At 35.0% G+C, this 15,329-nt stretch overlaps 1 long non-coding RNA gene across 1 annotated transcript in view; it reads left to right on the top strand.

Annotated features, from left to right (window-relative positions):
* The window catches only part of LOC103677544, a 94,085-nt gene extending 84,273 nt beyond the window's left edge, over positions 1-9,812 (top strand). The window contains exon 3 of the long non-coding RNA XR_572434.2: positions 9,317-9,812. This is a non-coding gene — a long non-coding RNA (uncharacterized LOC103677544). The remainder of the gene's footprint in view (positions 1-9,316) is intronic.
* Positions 9,813-15,329: the final 5,517 nt, after the last annotated feature.

Below are 15,329 nucleotides of genomic sequence, written 5' to 3'. Positions count from 1 at the left end.
ATGAAATACATTGGACAATAAGCAATGTTAAATAATTGTGATATATCAAGAAATTGGGTTTTGGAATATGACCCTTAGGGCTAGGTGATTTGAGCTGATTAATATGCTTCACCCCTGTTCTCCCTCTACCTGCTGATTTTACAATTGTATAAAAAATAGTGAAGCCAAGTTTACAGGGCTCTTCTGACCTGGTGGATTGCTCCACCTGTATAAGTCTCTGAAAACCTAGGACTTACGGCATGTATTAGTGAGGAAGGAGGACAGTAACAGGGAACTGTGTCCACCTGCCCTATCATATATCCTTGAGATCCTGTGCCTCCTTTGCATTACTGTGGCCTGTGTGAGAGTCAAAATGATGTATCCTGAGCTGAGTCCAAGTCATCATTCTTGTCAGTCCTCAACACCAGACCATCCCTTTATGTTCTGGCCTCATCAATCCCTTGTCTGTTCTTGTAACACAACGAGCATTCCTGTCCCTGAGCTTTACACTTGCTGTAGCCTCTATCATAAATGTTCTTGCTGCAAATAGTCTTTTGTTTCATTATTTCCTACTTATTCAGGTCTCTGCTTAAATGTTATCTTTACAGAAATGTCTTCCCTGGGTATTGAAGAAACTCTCCCCATCACTCTGTTACATCCTTACTCTGATTTATTTTCTAACAATAAGACATTAATATGTTGCTTGTGTACTTTAGAAGCTGAGTACTTTACTAAACTTCATGCCTTGTTTTTCTCAATGTGGTGTCCCAGTTCTTAAATAGTTCTTAATGCATATAAATCTGAATAAAAATTTTGCTTAATAAATCCTAAGTTATTTAAATATGAACCCAACATAACTCACTCTTTTAGTTCCTTGCACTTATAAGCTCCAATGATCTTTATGACTCCTCTAATTTGCTATTACTTCAGAAATTGTTTTTACTGAAAACATCTATAGACTTGAATTCTTAAACACCACTATCTGACCACAACTTACCTTTCCTTTCCCTTATTCTTTGACATTGAACAATCCTGATCTGCTACTTTATCCAGTTCTTTAATTTCTTAATACACTTCCCCATTTTTTCTTGCCTAATATACCACCTCAATCCACCCTCCACTCAGTCCCTTCTTTTATTGTTATTTCTGAGTCTTCAACCATGGTTGTTTACTTGAATTTCTCATTATTTCTTTCAGCTCCTTCAATATGTCAACCTCCACATTATCTTCTCAAATCCCAACCTTGACTACAATCATATTTCTCCTCTTCACCAAAGCATTGCTTAAGCACAACAGGAGGACTATCTGAGCAGTTGAGTTTCACTCAAATGGATATAAATTCCCATTTAACTGAGCCATCAGCATGGCCTAGAAAACCATTTTTGTCTTGTTCATTTCCTTCCATTACCATTAGCAGATACTGAATCAAGTTATACATCAATCTCACCCTGGATTATTTCACTTATTCTTTCACAAAGGGTAAATAGGAGACTAGAGTCTGTAATTCATAAGTGTGCCCTCAAATCACCTAATCATCTTGATATGTAGCCTTTTGTTCCTTTCCCTTCAGTCTCAGAGACAGGTTTTCTCCCAGTCTCTCCTTTCATTTTACTTTATGGTTCATTTTAAGCCATAATTCTCTGATTTGACCCTTTCTATTCTCTGTTCTTTAATTCCCCCTCTTTTAACTATTTAAGTCCCCAAATGCCTAATTTCTTCCCATTTGCTTATGCTTCCACCAAATACCATAAGTTGCTAAAATCTTTTCTGACTTTACCTGGGTAGTTTATCTCAGTACCACCAAGCAGAAATTATATACTCCTAGACCAAAGTGCAATGAGAAGGCTCTATGGGCTCAGTCATGTAAATGAGTAGCACAATTGAAATATCTTCTCATTGATTTGCATAACTTTTCTGCTCTATAAAATGGATTACAGTGAAAGGACCTGTGCCTCTGAATATGAATTCTCTCAACATACCATGAAGACCTCAAGGAAGAGTTTCGCTCAGTCTGAATGCCGTTTTCCAGATATCTTGTTGGAATAATTTCTTAAAACTATATTTAACATAAGAAAGAATAAATAAATATGTTTTCTATGTCTCAGGGAAAGCTGAAATTGGCTGCCAACCACAAAAATCCCCTATCCATCCTTTATGTTTAGGTTAATGCTTATAAAAATGGTTTCTTGTAATAGTGTATCCTCAACAATGTTTTAACCTACAAAATATAGAGGTAGAGATTTTCTCCCGAGATAACAGAATAAAAAAAATCATCATTCATACTGAACATGATCTAGTGGTCAATAAATTAAAACTGGTGTATCTAGTTAGGGACCAAAAGAAGGATCTTCATAAAAGTTTTTGTTCTTTTACGCCTCACCTCTGGCTGGGTACCACTCTGAGTGCATCAACTATTCCTAATATTATAAATCATGAGAATTATTTTTTTCCCTTTAACTGCTTGCAAAAATCAAAACAAAAGTAAATTTCTTAGCACTTATACATTAAAATAAAAAAGATGTGGTAATCTTTAGCAAAATACATTTGTTACAATAGGACTGGTGTCATGAATGCCATTTTGACTCTTCAGGACTTTGAAAATGCTTTCTCTTCCATTTCTGTCTCATTGTCATCCTTGGTTCAGTGGTCAAACATTAGGTGATACCAGGAAAGGAAGTTATGAGCTACTATTCTGCTTGTGAGGCAACATATGTTTCTTTAGCCTGGCAATTCTACCAGATGTATATTTCTGCAGATTTATAGCTGCCTTCTACGTGGTCACCATCCATCCCCACACTCTCGTACTCTCCATCCCACCCTTGGTCCAGTTTGGGGTCTTGGTACCATTTTTCTCCCATTCTCTAGCACATACACAATGAGACTGAAAAGAGTCATTGGTTTGATTGTTGGAAGTGAGGAAAGTCTGGGTAAAGTTGCTGTCAATGCAGTCAATATGAATAACATATGATCCTTGTAGTCAAGTTTTTCAAATATGTTAGCAGATCTGTTAATCACAAATATGTTAGCAGATCTGTTAATCAGTCAAGGCCAAACAATGGTAAATGTCTGAATAATATAAAAATAGGTTTTGCTACATATAGAAAAAATATATTTATTGTGATTTCAATCACTTAGAAATTTATTTCTCTCACATACACACACAAAAAGAAGTTTAATAAAGATAGTTCAAAGCTGGTAAAATAAAGTCACAACCATCAGTGACCCAAGTTCCTTCTATCTCTGTTCCATCGTTTTTATCTGGCACCTCCATCTTGGATTACCACATGGTCCAAGGTCCTTAAGGAGCTTCTGCCACATCTGAGTCCCGGGCAAGAGGAAGGAAGAAAGGCCAAAGATATTTCTCCCAATTTGAAAATTACATGGACAAGTTTTAAAGGAGTCAAGAAGTCTTTTATTTTATGATTTTATGATCATTGCATCAAATCTAAATAAAGTTAACTTCTTTAAAATAGGATAGTTTAAAGATCATCGTTTCCACTTATAGAATATTCAAAATGATCCGAGTATATAACAGTACCCACCCTGTAGGTTTGTATTTTCTGTAATATAATATCATTTGCTTTTAACACGTGATCTAGCAATGCTATTTCCCTAAGCATCCCAGCATCTTTTGTATATATTAATATTGAAAACTTAAAGAACTAGTGAGCTATAGCTATATAATTTCATGTTAAATTTAATGATGCATAAAACCACCTAAGGTCTTAGCCCTTTCATATTTAGGCAAATTCAAATGTGTTGTGATTCTGAATTAATGAAATGTAATTAAAATGTTCTGAGACATGCCCTAGACACATTAGCTTATATCTTAAATGGCTTGTCATACATTTAGGAACTGTTTCTAAAGGAGCGTAGCAACTAGCGCTGCATATTAATTTAGGCTCTAAAATTCAAAGTTTAAGTTCCACTGAAAATAAGCAAATCAAACATGGATAAACAAGAATTTCAATTAAAATGGAAAATGTATTCTGCTTAACTTGAAGCTGTCACTCAAATTCTGAGCATTTTGGATCTTATAAGGACTTATAACTGGCTAGAATTCATTAGACTTTTGCACATAGTTAAAGTTTTGAAACAAACATTGCATTCTGGTATAAATTTATTTGGAAGGAAATTCTAGGTTTGTCTCCCAGATAAACCCCAGTGAAAATTACACAATTTTTTTTTTTCTCTTGTATGTGTGAAGCAGTCGTGACTTGCATCGATGGTGCGGTGGACATATATATTAAAAAGAGATACATTGGGATTTTCCTTAAGTTTCATAATATAAATGTATCACCTAGTGATCTAAATTTTGCATATAATCTTATTTGTTATGCTTTTAACATTTATCAAACGCATCAAAAAACAAACAAGTAAACATTGATAACCGTCAGAGTTGATAAGATTTTTTGCATGTTTGCTGCTGAAATCCAGAGGAAAAAAATTTATAACTAGGCATGCTGAAAACCTTTTGAAGTTCTCTGAAGTATAACAATAAATTATTTTGCTTAAGTTCAAAACAATATTATTTAAATGGTCTGTAACTAATCTAATCCATGACATAATTGTCAAATGTACTTCATAATGGAATAGCTGTCACCGCTTAATTATTACACTTTAGGTAGTACTATCCCCTTCACATATTAACTTCAGTGATTTAATATGAAAAAAAGATACAGCAAAGCATAAATGATCAAGCCATCATCAAATTTCTTTGCTTGAGTACTCTCTCTCAAGAATCAGTGGTTCCATAAAATATGGCTCATCAGAGCTCTTTAGGAAAAGTGTTCTGAAAGCTGCCCTTCTATTTTTGCATGTCCCTGGTCTTCTATTTCTCATTCTTCTATTAAGCCTCAGGCTTCTCCTCTCTTTGGTTCTCCAGATTCTTCCCCATTGACTCCATGGGCTTCAACCTTTTTCTTGGTCCACATGATACCTTTTCTCCAATTCCTCTGTGAAATCATCAGAGATCTTAAAAATAATGGAGCTAATCTAAGAAACTAATAGGAAATGTTAATAAATTATATGGCTTTGAGATTTTTACTTTAATGTTGGGAAATATACTATTAATGGGAAGCACAAATAAGGTAAGACAAATAAAGAAAAGGGACATTTGAGGACAAAAAAGCCTACCACAGTCACTCTAAACCATGAAGGAACTTGACAATCTCATTTGAGTCTTCAGCTGATCTAGTGAAAACTTTGAAAGCTACATGTTTAAAGTTAATCAGTTAATACCCTAACATAAAGAACATCTTTTTTCCGAAGTTCTATGCTTTCCTATTTTGGGGATAATGATAAACGATTTATGCCATGTTGTCTAACTTTATAGAAAATATGGTAAGGAAAATTACACTGAATATTTATAACTGGGAAAAAGTAATATATATATATATATACAATATCTGACTTTTTAAATGATGCAGTATGTAGCAAGTATAGCACAAGCTGCTTCTTTAGCAAGGCAGCTCTTTCAAGGTTATCTGTATAGCCCCTTCCAAAATTATCCTGTGTAATTCTTAAATCTCAGTGGATATGTAGACTAAGGTGTGCCTATCTACATAAGAGGCATGAATGTCATGGCTGATTCAACCTTATCTAAGAAGTAATAAAGTGATTTTTTCCCCCTCCTAAATAATAATGCATACCACCTCTGGTTGGCTGCCTTGTTTTAAAGTTCCTGAGAACATATACTTTTATGTGTAATGATGCAGGAAGCAGCAGAAAGATGTCATATGTCTTATAAATAAAGGTGATAATGGTGGCAGAACAAAATGAAATTGAAAAGTACACATTATATTCAGAAGAGTTTCGCCTTATTTTTAAATAGCCAGTCCTGTCTCAGTCGGGGCATTGTTTATTGACTTGGAAACACCCTAGATTGCCACAGCACTTTGATAGACATGGAAGTGGCCTTCTAAGTGTGCCTGTTGTCTTCTGGTCAGGAGATGTCAATACTTAACAGGCCCATGGTTTAGGAAAAAGACTTAACCTTACCACATGTCATTACAGTTAGTTAATTGCTGTGACTTCTGTCATAGATTGTGATCATCATTGATATTTTCTGTTTAGAAAATAAAGAAATGGATAATGAAATATATTTTTATGAATGGTCATGAGAAAAGAAAATAGTTCAAATCCAGAAGGCCGTCATTTTCTGAAGTTGCACTTAGAAAGGCAGGCTGTGGAAATGATTTCCTTAGGCTCCCTTCTGGCCAATTCACGGAACAACAGTAATCAATCACAATTGTTTTATAGAATTGAGTTGCTGGTACCATGTCACAACAAACTGATTAAACTCTCCCAGAAGAAATCATCAACTTTATTGGGACTAATGGTATCTAAGATCTTAAGTTAAAAAGCTGTTTTCATTCACCCTTCAAGGAAAAGTCTTGCTTTGAAAACTCAGCAAACCTGACTTAATATTTTCAGAATAGACCTCATCCACATTGTGCACTCCACCATTCTTTGCATTTTAGGATATCAAAGCATATTGTATTCTTCGTATAATAGTGACAATTAATCTCCCTTTCAAAATATTTTACTAATTAACCCATCTTGCTACAGAGTGTGTCAAGTTGTTGTCTCTCTTCTCTCACACAGAGTTCTCCTCTTATTTTAATATATTTAATATGACAGTCTACCCTGATCTTTGTTCTTTATTATGTAACTGGAAAATCACATATGTGGTTTTAAAACATGAACGTAAGCATGGTCATTTTTGATGCTTCATAATATTCAATAAATGATATTTAACAATAATTTCTCAGTATGCTGATGACCTCTAGGCAGGATTGGGTCAGACTTTATTAGCCACTGTATGACAAAGAGATAATCAAGCTCTCTGTACTTGGGCTCAAACCAATAGAACACTGGTTTTCTTTTTTTTTCTTTTTTCTTCTTTCCTTCCTCCCTTCCCATCCTTCCCCTTTGCCTTCCCCTTTTCATCCTCCTATCCTCCTCTTTCTCATTCTTCTTTATGATGGCTATTGATAAGTGGTCCAAATAGTTCTTATTCTACACATATCCTTGATCGTGATACATGCTGCAAAGACCATCTGAGTCCTAGAATCTAAACTAGTTTGTGAAAATCATTCATTATGCATTTTAAAATGTATGCTATTGCCTCTTTAACATTGACATTTCAATGTTCATAGGAAAACTTTGGGAAAAATAAAGCTCAAGTATGGAGCCCCCACACACCTGATACCCTAAAAAATGGCTAGCAGTTTACTCTCAAATGAAAATGATTGACTCAATACTTAAAACAACAGAGCATCTGAACAGGGAGGTAAAAAGATTGTGATGGTTGATTTTATGTGTTTACTTGACTGGGACACAAGGTACCAGGATTAAAAATTATTTCTGGGTGTGTCTGGGAGGCATGAGGTTAGCATTTGAATCAGAGGACTGAGTAAAGCAGATTATCCTTCTCAATGGGGATAAGTATCATCCTATCCATTTAGGACCTGAATAAAACAAAAAGATGGTGGAAGGAAGAATTTGATACCTCTGCCTGACTGATAGAGCTAGGACATTGGTCTTCCGCCTTCAACTGGAATTTTCACCATTGGTCCTCCAGTTCTCAGAACTGAGCATCAGCTTTCTTGGGTCTCTAGCTTACAGACAGCAGATCATGGGACTTCTCAGCCTCCATAATCGCAGGAACTAATTTCTTATAATATAGCATAATAATATGATATCATAATTCCTTACAATACATTACAAAGACATATATTGTATATTTGTTCTATTTCTCTGAAGAATCCTAATATAAGGATTGTCTTTGTTTTTTAGAATAGTATATCAGACAATTCTTCTCTTGGAAAGAGCAGAGACAAAGGACTGAAAGATCAATCAGAAGACCATTAAAATACAGTATCTGTGATATAATAAAGACCTATGACTATGGCTATAGGTCAGGAAAGAAGATACAATTTTCAAGAGAGATTTATAAAATATATGCAAATAAAATTATAGAAGGCAAATGGACATGTATAAGAAGCCATTATAAGAGAAAAATTTTTTGAAAGTAGATAGTGGTGAGAACTATAAAAATGCAATGTGTAAGTCCTGAAATCAAGCCCCACGTCAGGCTCCATGCTCAGTAGGGAGTCTGCTGGAGATTCTCTCCCTCTCCCTATGCCCCTCCCCCTGCACGTGCTCTCTCTCTCTCTCAAATAAATGAATAAATCTTAAAAAAAGAAAAAAAAAGAATAATGACATCTACCATTGAGTTATACCTGGAGAAGGCAGAGAAACTATAGTGGCAAATAAATTAACTTCTCATGCAAAGCAATACATTTTTGTAGCAATATATATATCTCCAACCATGAAACAAAACAAGATAAATTTCACAAAGCAATAGATTCCAAACATATAAAAGCTCAACCTTCAATTGTATATACAATAGGAAAAAAAAGATGTTGGACAAGGATTCTTTATGTCCTATTTATAGATAAGTATAATGATAATACAAAAGATATTAAACAATGGTCACATATATAGCCATAATAATTGTGAGGATAGTAAGTAATATGTACATTGAGAGAGTATAAAGTATTTTCACTTACATTTTTATTTTATAAATGGATTAGTGGACTTGGGTGTTTTCCCCATTGTTTTACAAATATTAAAGAAAAACTCAAAAAGATAAAGCAATTTTTCTTGGATTATGCAGCTATTGTGATCTCAGGACTTATGGTTCCCCCTGCTTTATGTTTAAGTTACAAACATATAGAAGTACACAAATACTGACACCTTCCTAAATGGCCCCTTGGATTTAATGTAATCCTTAGTACCAGTTTTTAGGTGTAACTCAATCACTAAAATGTATATTCTTTGATTACATTTGGCTATGTTAATAAGATTTTCTGGACAGAGTTCATAAGTATATTTTGATGTAACCTTTTTGGAAAGACCTTCATTTTCCATTTTAAAATCCCCCTTTTTCCTTTGTTGACACTCTGTAAGTCTTTAAGTTTATTCTAAATCTTCATTCAATAAGTAATAAATTATCCATGTCTCATTAAGCCCATGCTCTAAAGTAGTTGGTGTGGATCTGTGTTTGTGTGTTTGTAATTGGTGTACTTAATATATGCCTTTCCAGCATTCTTTTGCTGAATTACTTGTTGCCTAAACTTTATCATCATCAAGTGGCTTATAACATGTTCAGATGCCTATAAGGTGTGCTAAATTAAATTTTATAAAGACAAGTGTTTTCTAAAGGGTGATTCCAACGATTTTGTGTATAAACACCCACCAACACACAAAAAATGCACATGTACATTCTCTTATTGTTTGTTCTATTTTAACTATTAGTTTTTACTTACAGATTTGAAAGGAAGCTGGCTATCAATACTGTCGTCACTGAGAAATGTTGTTGGTGATACACCTACCTATGGGAAAACCAAATCCAGCTGTTGGAGCCTGTGACGTGTAAGGTATAAGCTTGAGCTGATGAAGCGTCTACCTGAATTGGGCATAAATTCATTCTTACTGGCTAACTAACCAGTTATGGTTTTCTGCATGGAAGATATTGCTGGACAAGATGTTTCAGGAAGTGTGTGTTTTGGGTCCCAAATTAGTAGAAGGAAGGGTGAATGGCTCATTTTAGTTAGAAGTGTCTTTATTGCACACTATTTCTCCCTTGAATACTCTCTATATATGGTTCATAATTGTCTTGCTTGGTTCTGAGAGCAGTAGTTTTAGTGTAAAACAAATGGAGGGATGCCTAATTGGGTCAGTTGATTAAGGTTTTGCCTTCAGCCCGGGTCATGATCTTGGGGTTCTGGGATGGAGTCCCGCATCAGGCTCCCTGCTCACCGGGGATCCTGCTTCTCCCTCTGCCTGCTGCTCCCCCTGCTAATACTCTTGCTCTCTCTCTTTCTCTCTCTCTCTGATAAATAAATAAATTCTCTTAAAAAAACACAAATGGAAGGGGAAAGATTACTGTTGTCTATCATTATGTATAAAACGAAATATATATTTTCTGGTGTATACATTGTACATTTGTTTCTGGCTTTTTATTTTTAATACTATTAATTGTGCGTAAGGAAATACAGAGTTCTTCATCCCAGATCATGCTGGGTTTTTTTTGTTTAATTTATGTACTTAATAAACTTTAGAGAAAGACAGTAGTCTCAGCATTTTCCTAGCTTGAGATCAGTATTCAAGTTAAAATTTATAATTGGACAGTTGCTAAGGTTCACTTATAATGCCATCCCTGTTCTCTTCCCTTCTGGAAATATTTATTTACCTCTTCTTTTACTTCTTTTACTTATTCATATTATATGTACTTTCATACATAGAAAGTTCTATCGTTCATAAGAAACTTTGAGAAAAAGTTCTGTTGAAAGTTCTTTTACTGTCGCAATTGAATGTTCTTCTTTAAAAATATTAAACTTACATGCTTATGGGCACATATTCATTGGAGCAGAGAAACGAATAGCTTATATATGGCTAAAATGAAGAATTAATTTTGAGATACTATGCTCCCAGTAAACTTGTTAAACAATAGGAAAACTGGTTACACGTAGGAAAAATACATGTGTCATATACAGTTCAATCATCTGACTAATTCCCTCATCTCTACCCCATCAATATCAGTCTACAACAAGGAGTATGTTTTCCCTTGGACAAAGCAACAAGTGGAAAACAGGTATTTGAGCTTCTGAAAATAAAATACTGCCACATTGTTAGACCTTAATCTGATTTTATTCCCATTCTCTTGGTAGACTTTCCTGGTGGCAAACATTAATTTTAAGATATGATGGCAAGCGAAATAAGTCAATCAGAGAAAGACAATTATTATGTGATCTCACTGATATGTGGAATTTAAGAAACAAGGCAGAGGATCATAGGGGAAGAGAGGAAAAAAGAATGAAACAAGACAAAACCAGAGAGGGAGACAAACCATAAGAGACTCTTAATCTCAGGAAACAAACTGAAGGTTGCTGGAGGGGAGAGGGTGGGGGATGGTGTGACTGAATGATGGACATTGGGGAGGGTGTATGTTGTGGTGAGCACTGTGTATTGTGTAAGACTCATGAACCACAGACCTGTACCCCTGAAACAAATAATACATTATATGTTAATAATAATAATAATAAAAGATATGATGGCAATTCAGATATATACAATAGAGAACAAGAAAAAAACCCTGAGATTCATTCATATATGCCAGACACTCTGCTCTTATTCATTCATACCTAACATTTTTATCCTATTTCAATTAGCCAGGTAAGTGCTTTATATTTATTTACTCATTCACTTCTCACAATAACCCTCTGACATAGGTGTATTTTTAAGTATGTTAGATTATGCCATAGCAAGTTAATCACTAAATCTCAGATTCTTAATATAAGAAGAATTTATTTCTGTCTTATGGTCCATATCCAAAGTGAATTCAAAGTGAATTCCAGGCTGGAGATGTGTAGAAAGAGTTCTGCTCTACACAGTTACTCAAAACCAAGGCTGTCAATGCTACTACTGTCTATTCACTGGCCCAAAAGTGACACACATTACTTGTACCCGCATCTCTTTGGTCAAAGCTCATCTTATAGACCCCATAAAAGAGGGGTAGGGAAAAGAGGGGCACATACGGATGTGGTTTGGTAAACACCACTCTATTTGATTCTACTTAGTTCCATGTTTCATAACCATGCCTCTCTTGGGGGCTATGCATATTTATTACTTTTCTTGCTTGAAATAAAAAGAGACAAAGGATGATTTTAGTCAGGATTGTATCTCTTTGACAGTACAATGAATGCAGATCTCTGCATGGAGTCAGTTTTTCAGTTTTTCCAGTTCTAGTCTTTCCAGAAGACCTCAATAGAAGACTAATATAAGTGAATCTTTACCTTGATCCTCCTTATCAATTGATTTTTTAAACAAAAAGTATTAAAGCCAGACCCTTAATCTGATCTGTACCATAAGAGTTAGTTTTAATTTGTTATTATTTAAAGGAATATTCCACTTCAACTCCTAATGTTTAGGTTCTCCGAGGAGTTAGAATCTCACCACTGTAAATCCCCACATTTCTGGAATCTACACTTTTTTTTTTATCATGCTGGCAAACTAACCTTCCTTCCTTCCTTCCTTCCTTCCTTCCTTCCTTCCTTCCTTCCTTCCTTCCTTCCTTCTTTCTTTCAATTGTAATTCCAGTATAGTTAACATGTATCATTATGTTAACTATGTTTCAGGTGTATAAGAGTGATTCAACAATTCTATACATTACTCAGTGCTTATCATGATAAGTGTACTCTTCATCCCCTTCACCTACTTTTTCCATTTCACCACTCACCTTCCCTCTGGTAACCATCAGTTTATTCTCTACAGCTAAGAGTCTGGATTTTTGTCCGTCTTTTTTTTTTTTCCTTGTTCACATATTTTGTTTCTTAAATTCTACATATGAGTGAAGTCATATGGTATTTGTCTTTTCTGACTGACTTATTTCACTTAGCATAATACATTCTAGATCTATGCCCATTTCTTTTTTATAACACCTTGCAAACACAGGCAACTAGAACTAGTACAAACTAGGGGTGCCTGGTTGGCTCAGTCAGTTAAGTGGCCAACTCTTGGTTTCAGCTCAGGTCATGGTCTCTGAGTCCTGGGATGGAGCCCTGCATCAGGCTCCATGCTCAGTGGGGAGTCTGTTTGAGATTCTCTCTCCCTCTTCCCCTCCCCCTGCTCATGCTCTCTCTCTCTCTCTAAAATAAATAAATAAATTTTAAAAAGAACAAACACAAACTAATAACACTTTGTTTTCCCACCTCCTCTCCTATAGTCACAAAAGCTCTCTTTCCTATAATTTTAAATGATAGTTTAACCAACTTGTCACTGCATGACAACGATCACCTTCTTTTGAACCTCCAGTATTAGTTTCTTTGCTCTCTGGTCCCAGCTGCTAAGGCAATAAATAGCATACTCTATGTTTTTGTCCAGAAAATACTTTACTTGCATTATCAACTTTGGTAGGACATTGTAACGTAGATGGGGTGTCAACTGTTGCTATCTACCAAACACATACCCTGGTCTGGAACCCATCTTTGACCACTCCTGAAACTTTTGTGACCTCCTTGGTTTCATCATCAATCCTACTTCTCTTCTTACTCGACATTCTTATACATATATATATATATATATATATGATTTTTTTTTAAGTGAGGACTATGATTTTTGTCGGAATAGCTATTACTATCATCCCATTTTATAGATGAAAAAACTAAGGCACAGTGTTGTTAAATTACGAGCTGAAAGTCACACAGCAAATAAAGAGCGACTCCACCGGAGCTGGTCATTATTGTAACACTATTAATTAATTTAATTTTCACAACTCACGTCTTAGGTGTTTTTTATGTTAGGGGTTGTTATTTTACAGATAATGACTCTCAGTTCCAGCTAAGCATCAAAGACAGAATTTAAATCTAAGTATGTAGATTTTTTTGAGCCCTATCTGACCCCATGGCATCAACATATCCCAAATTGGAATCAGAAAATATATTCTTCTTCCTAAAATCTGCTGCTCTCATGTATTCTTTGGTCAAGTTAATGACACCATCATCCACAGAGTCCATAAATCTCAAAATATTTGCCTCTTCCTTCTCCTAAATTCCTCTTATTCAATTAGTCACACATTCAAAAGGACTCTGGCATCTGAACGCACCCTGCAGCCTCTATTTTGTCTCCATCTTTTCTGGTTTAGAACCTTATCTCCTATTTCTGTTGAAGCATGGTAGGGGCATCCCACAGTCTTATCTGTTTATAGTCTCTTCCTGGAAGTTGTAGTTTTAAAATAAAGATTTGGTATATTATTTTCCTTTGTAAAAAGCCATTGATTAATGAAATAGCAGAAAGAGAAACCAAGAAAACAGTCCCATTTACAACTGCATGAAAAAATAATAAAATACCTGGGAATAAATTTAACCAAGGAGGTAAAGACCTGTACTCCAAAGCTATAAAACACCAGTGAAAGAAATTGAAGATAACACAAACAAATGGAAAGATATTCCATGTTAATGAATGGGACAAACCAATATTGTTAAAATGGACATATTTCCCAAAGCTGTCTACAGACTTAATGCAATCCCCATCAAAATACCAACAACATTTTTCATAGAACTAGAACAAATAATCCTAAAATTTGTATGGAACCACAAAAGAACCCAAATAGCTAAAGCAGTCTTCAAAAAGAAGAACAAAGCTGGAGGTATCACAATCCTAGATTTCAAGACAAAGCTGTAGTAATCAAAACAGTATGGTACTAGCAGAAAAATAGACCCATAGATCAATGGAACAGAATAGGAAGTACAGAAATAAATCCACACTTATATGGTCAAATAATCTACAACAAAGAAGTCAAGAATATATAATACAATGGAGAAAAGATAGTCTATTCAACAAATGATGCTGGGGAAACTGGGCAGCTACATGCAAAAGGATAAAACTGGACTACTTTCTTACACCATCCGCAAAAATAAGCTCAACATGGATTAAAGCTCTATTGTGAGACTTGAACCATAAAACACCCAGAAGAAAACATAGACAGTAACTTCTTTGACATTGGCTGTAGAAAGTTTGTTTGTTTTTTAGATATCTCTCCTCAGGCAAAGGAAACAAAAGCAAAATAAGCTACTGGAACTACATCAAAATAAAAAGCTTTTGCACAGCGAATAAAACCATCAAGAAATCAAAAAAGCAACCTACTGAATGGGAAACAATATTTGCAAATGATTTTTCCAATAGGGAATAAATAACCAAAATGTATAGCAAACTTATACAACTCAACACCAAAACACAAATAATCTGATTAAAATTGTGCTAAGGGCCCAAATAGGCATTTTTCTAAAGAAGACACACAGATAGCTGACAGACACATGAAAAGTTGCTCAACATCACTAATCATCAGGAAAATACAAATTAAAACTGCAATGAGATGTCGCTTGACACCCGTCAGAATGGCTGGAATCCTGAACATAAGAAACAAGTGCTGGTGAGGCTGTGGAGAAAAAGGACTCCTCATGCACTGTTGGTGGGAATGCAAATTGCTGTAACTGCTGTGCAAAACAGTATGGAGTTTCCTCAAGAAATGAAAACTAAAATTACCATATGATTCAGTAATCCTACCAGTGGATATTTACCCAAAGAAAACAAAAATAGTAATTTGAAAAGATATATACACCCCTACGTTTACTGCAAAATTACTTGCAATAGTCAAGATATGGAAGCAAACCAAGAGTCCATCCATAGATGAATGGATAAAGAAGGAGTGATACACACACACACACACACACACACAAGAATATTATTCAGCCATAAAAAAGGATGAAATCTTGACATTTGCA

This window comes from Ursus maritimus, unplaced genomic scaffold (genome assembly GCF_017311325.1).
Source record: "Ursus maritimus isolate PB19 unplaced genomic scaffold, ASM1731132v1 scaffold_10, whole genome shotgun sequence".
NCBI classification, from domain to species: Eukaryota; Metazoa; Chordata; class Mammalia; order Carnivora; family Ursidae; genus Ursus; species Ursus maritimus.
The sequence above is the reverse complement of the archived record's forward strand: the minus strand, read 5'-3'. Positions and strand labels throughout refer to the sequence as shown.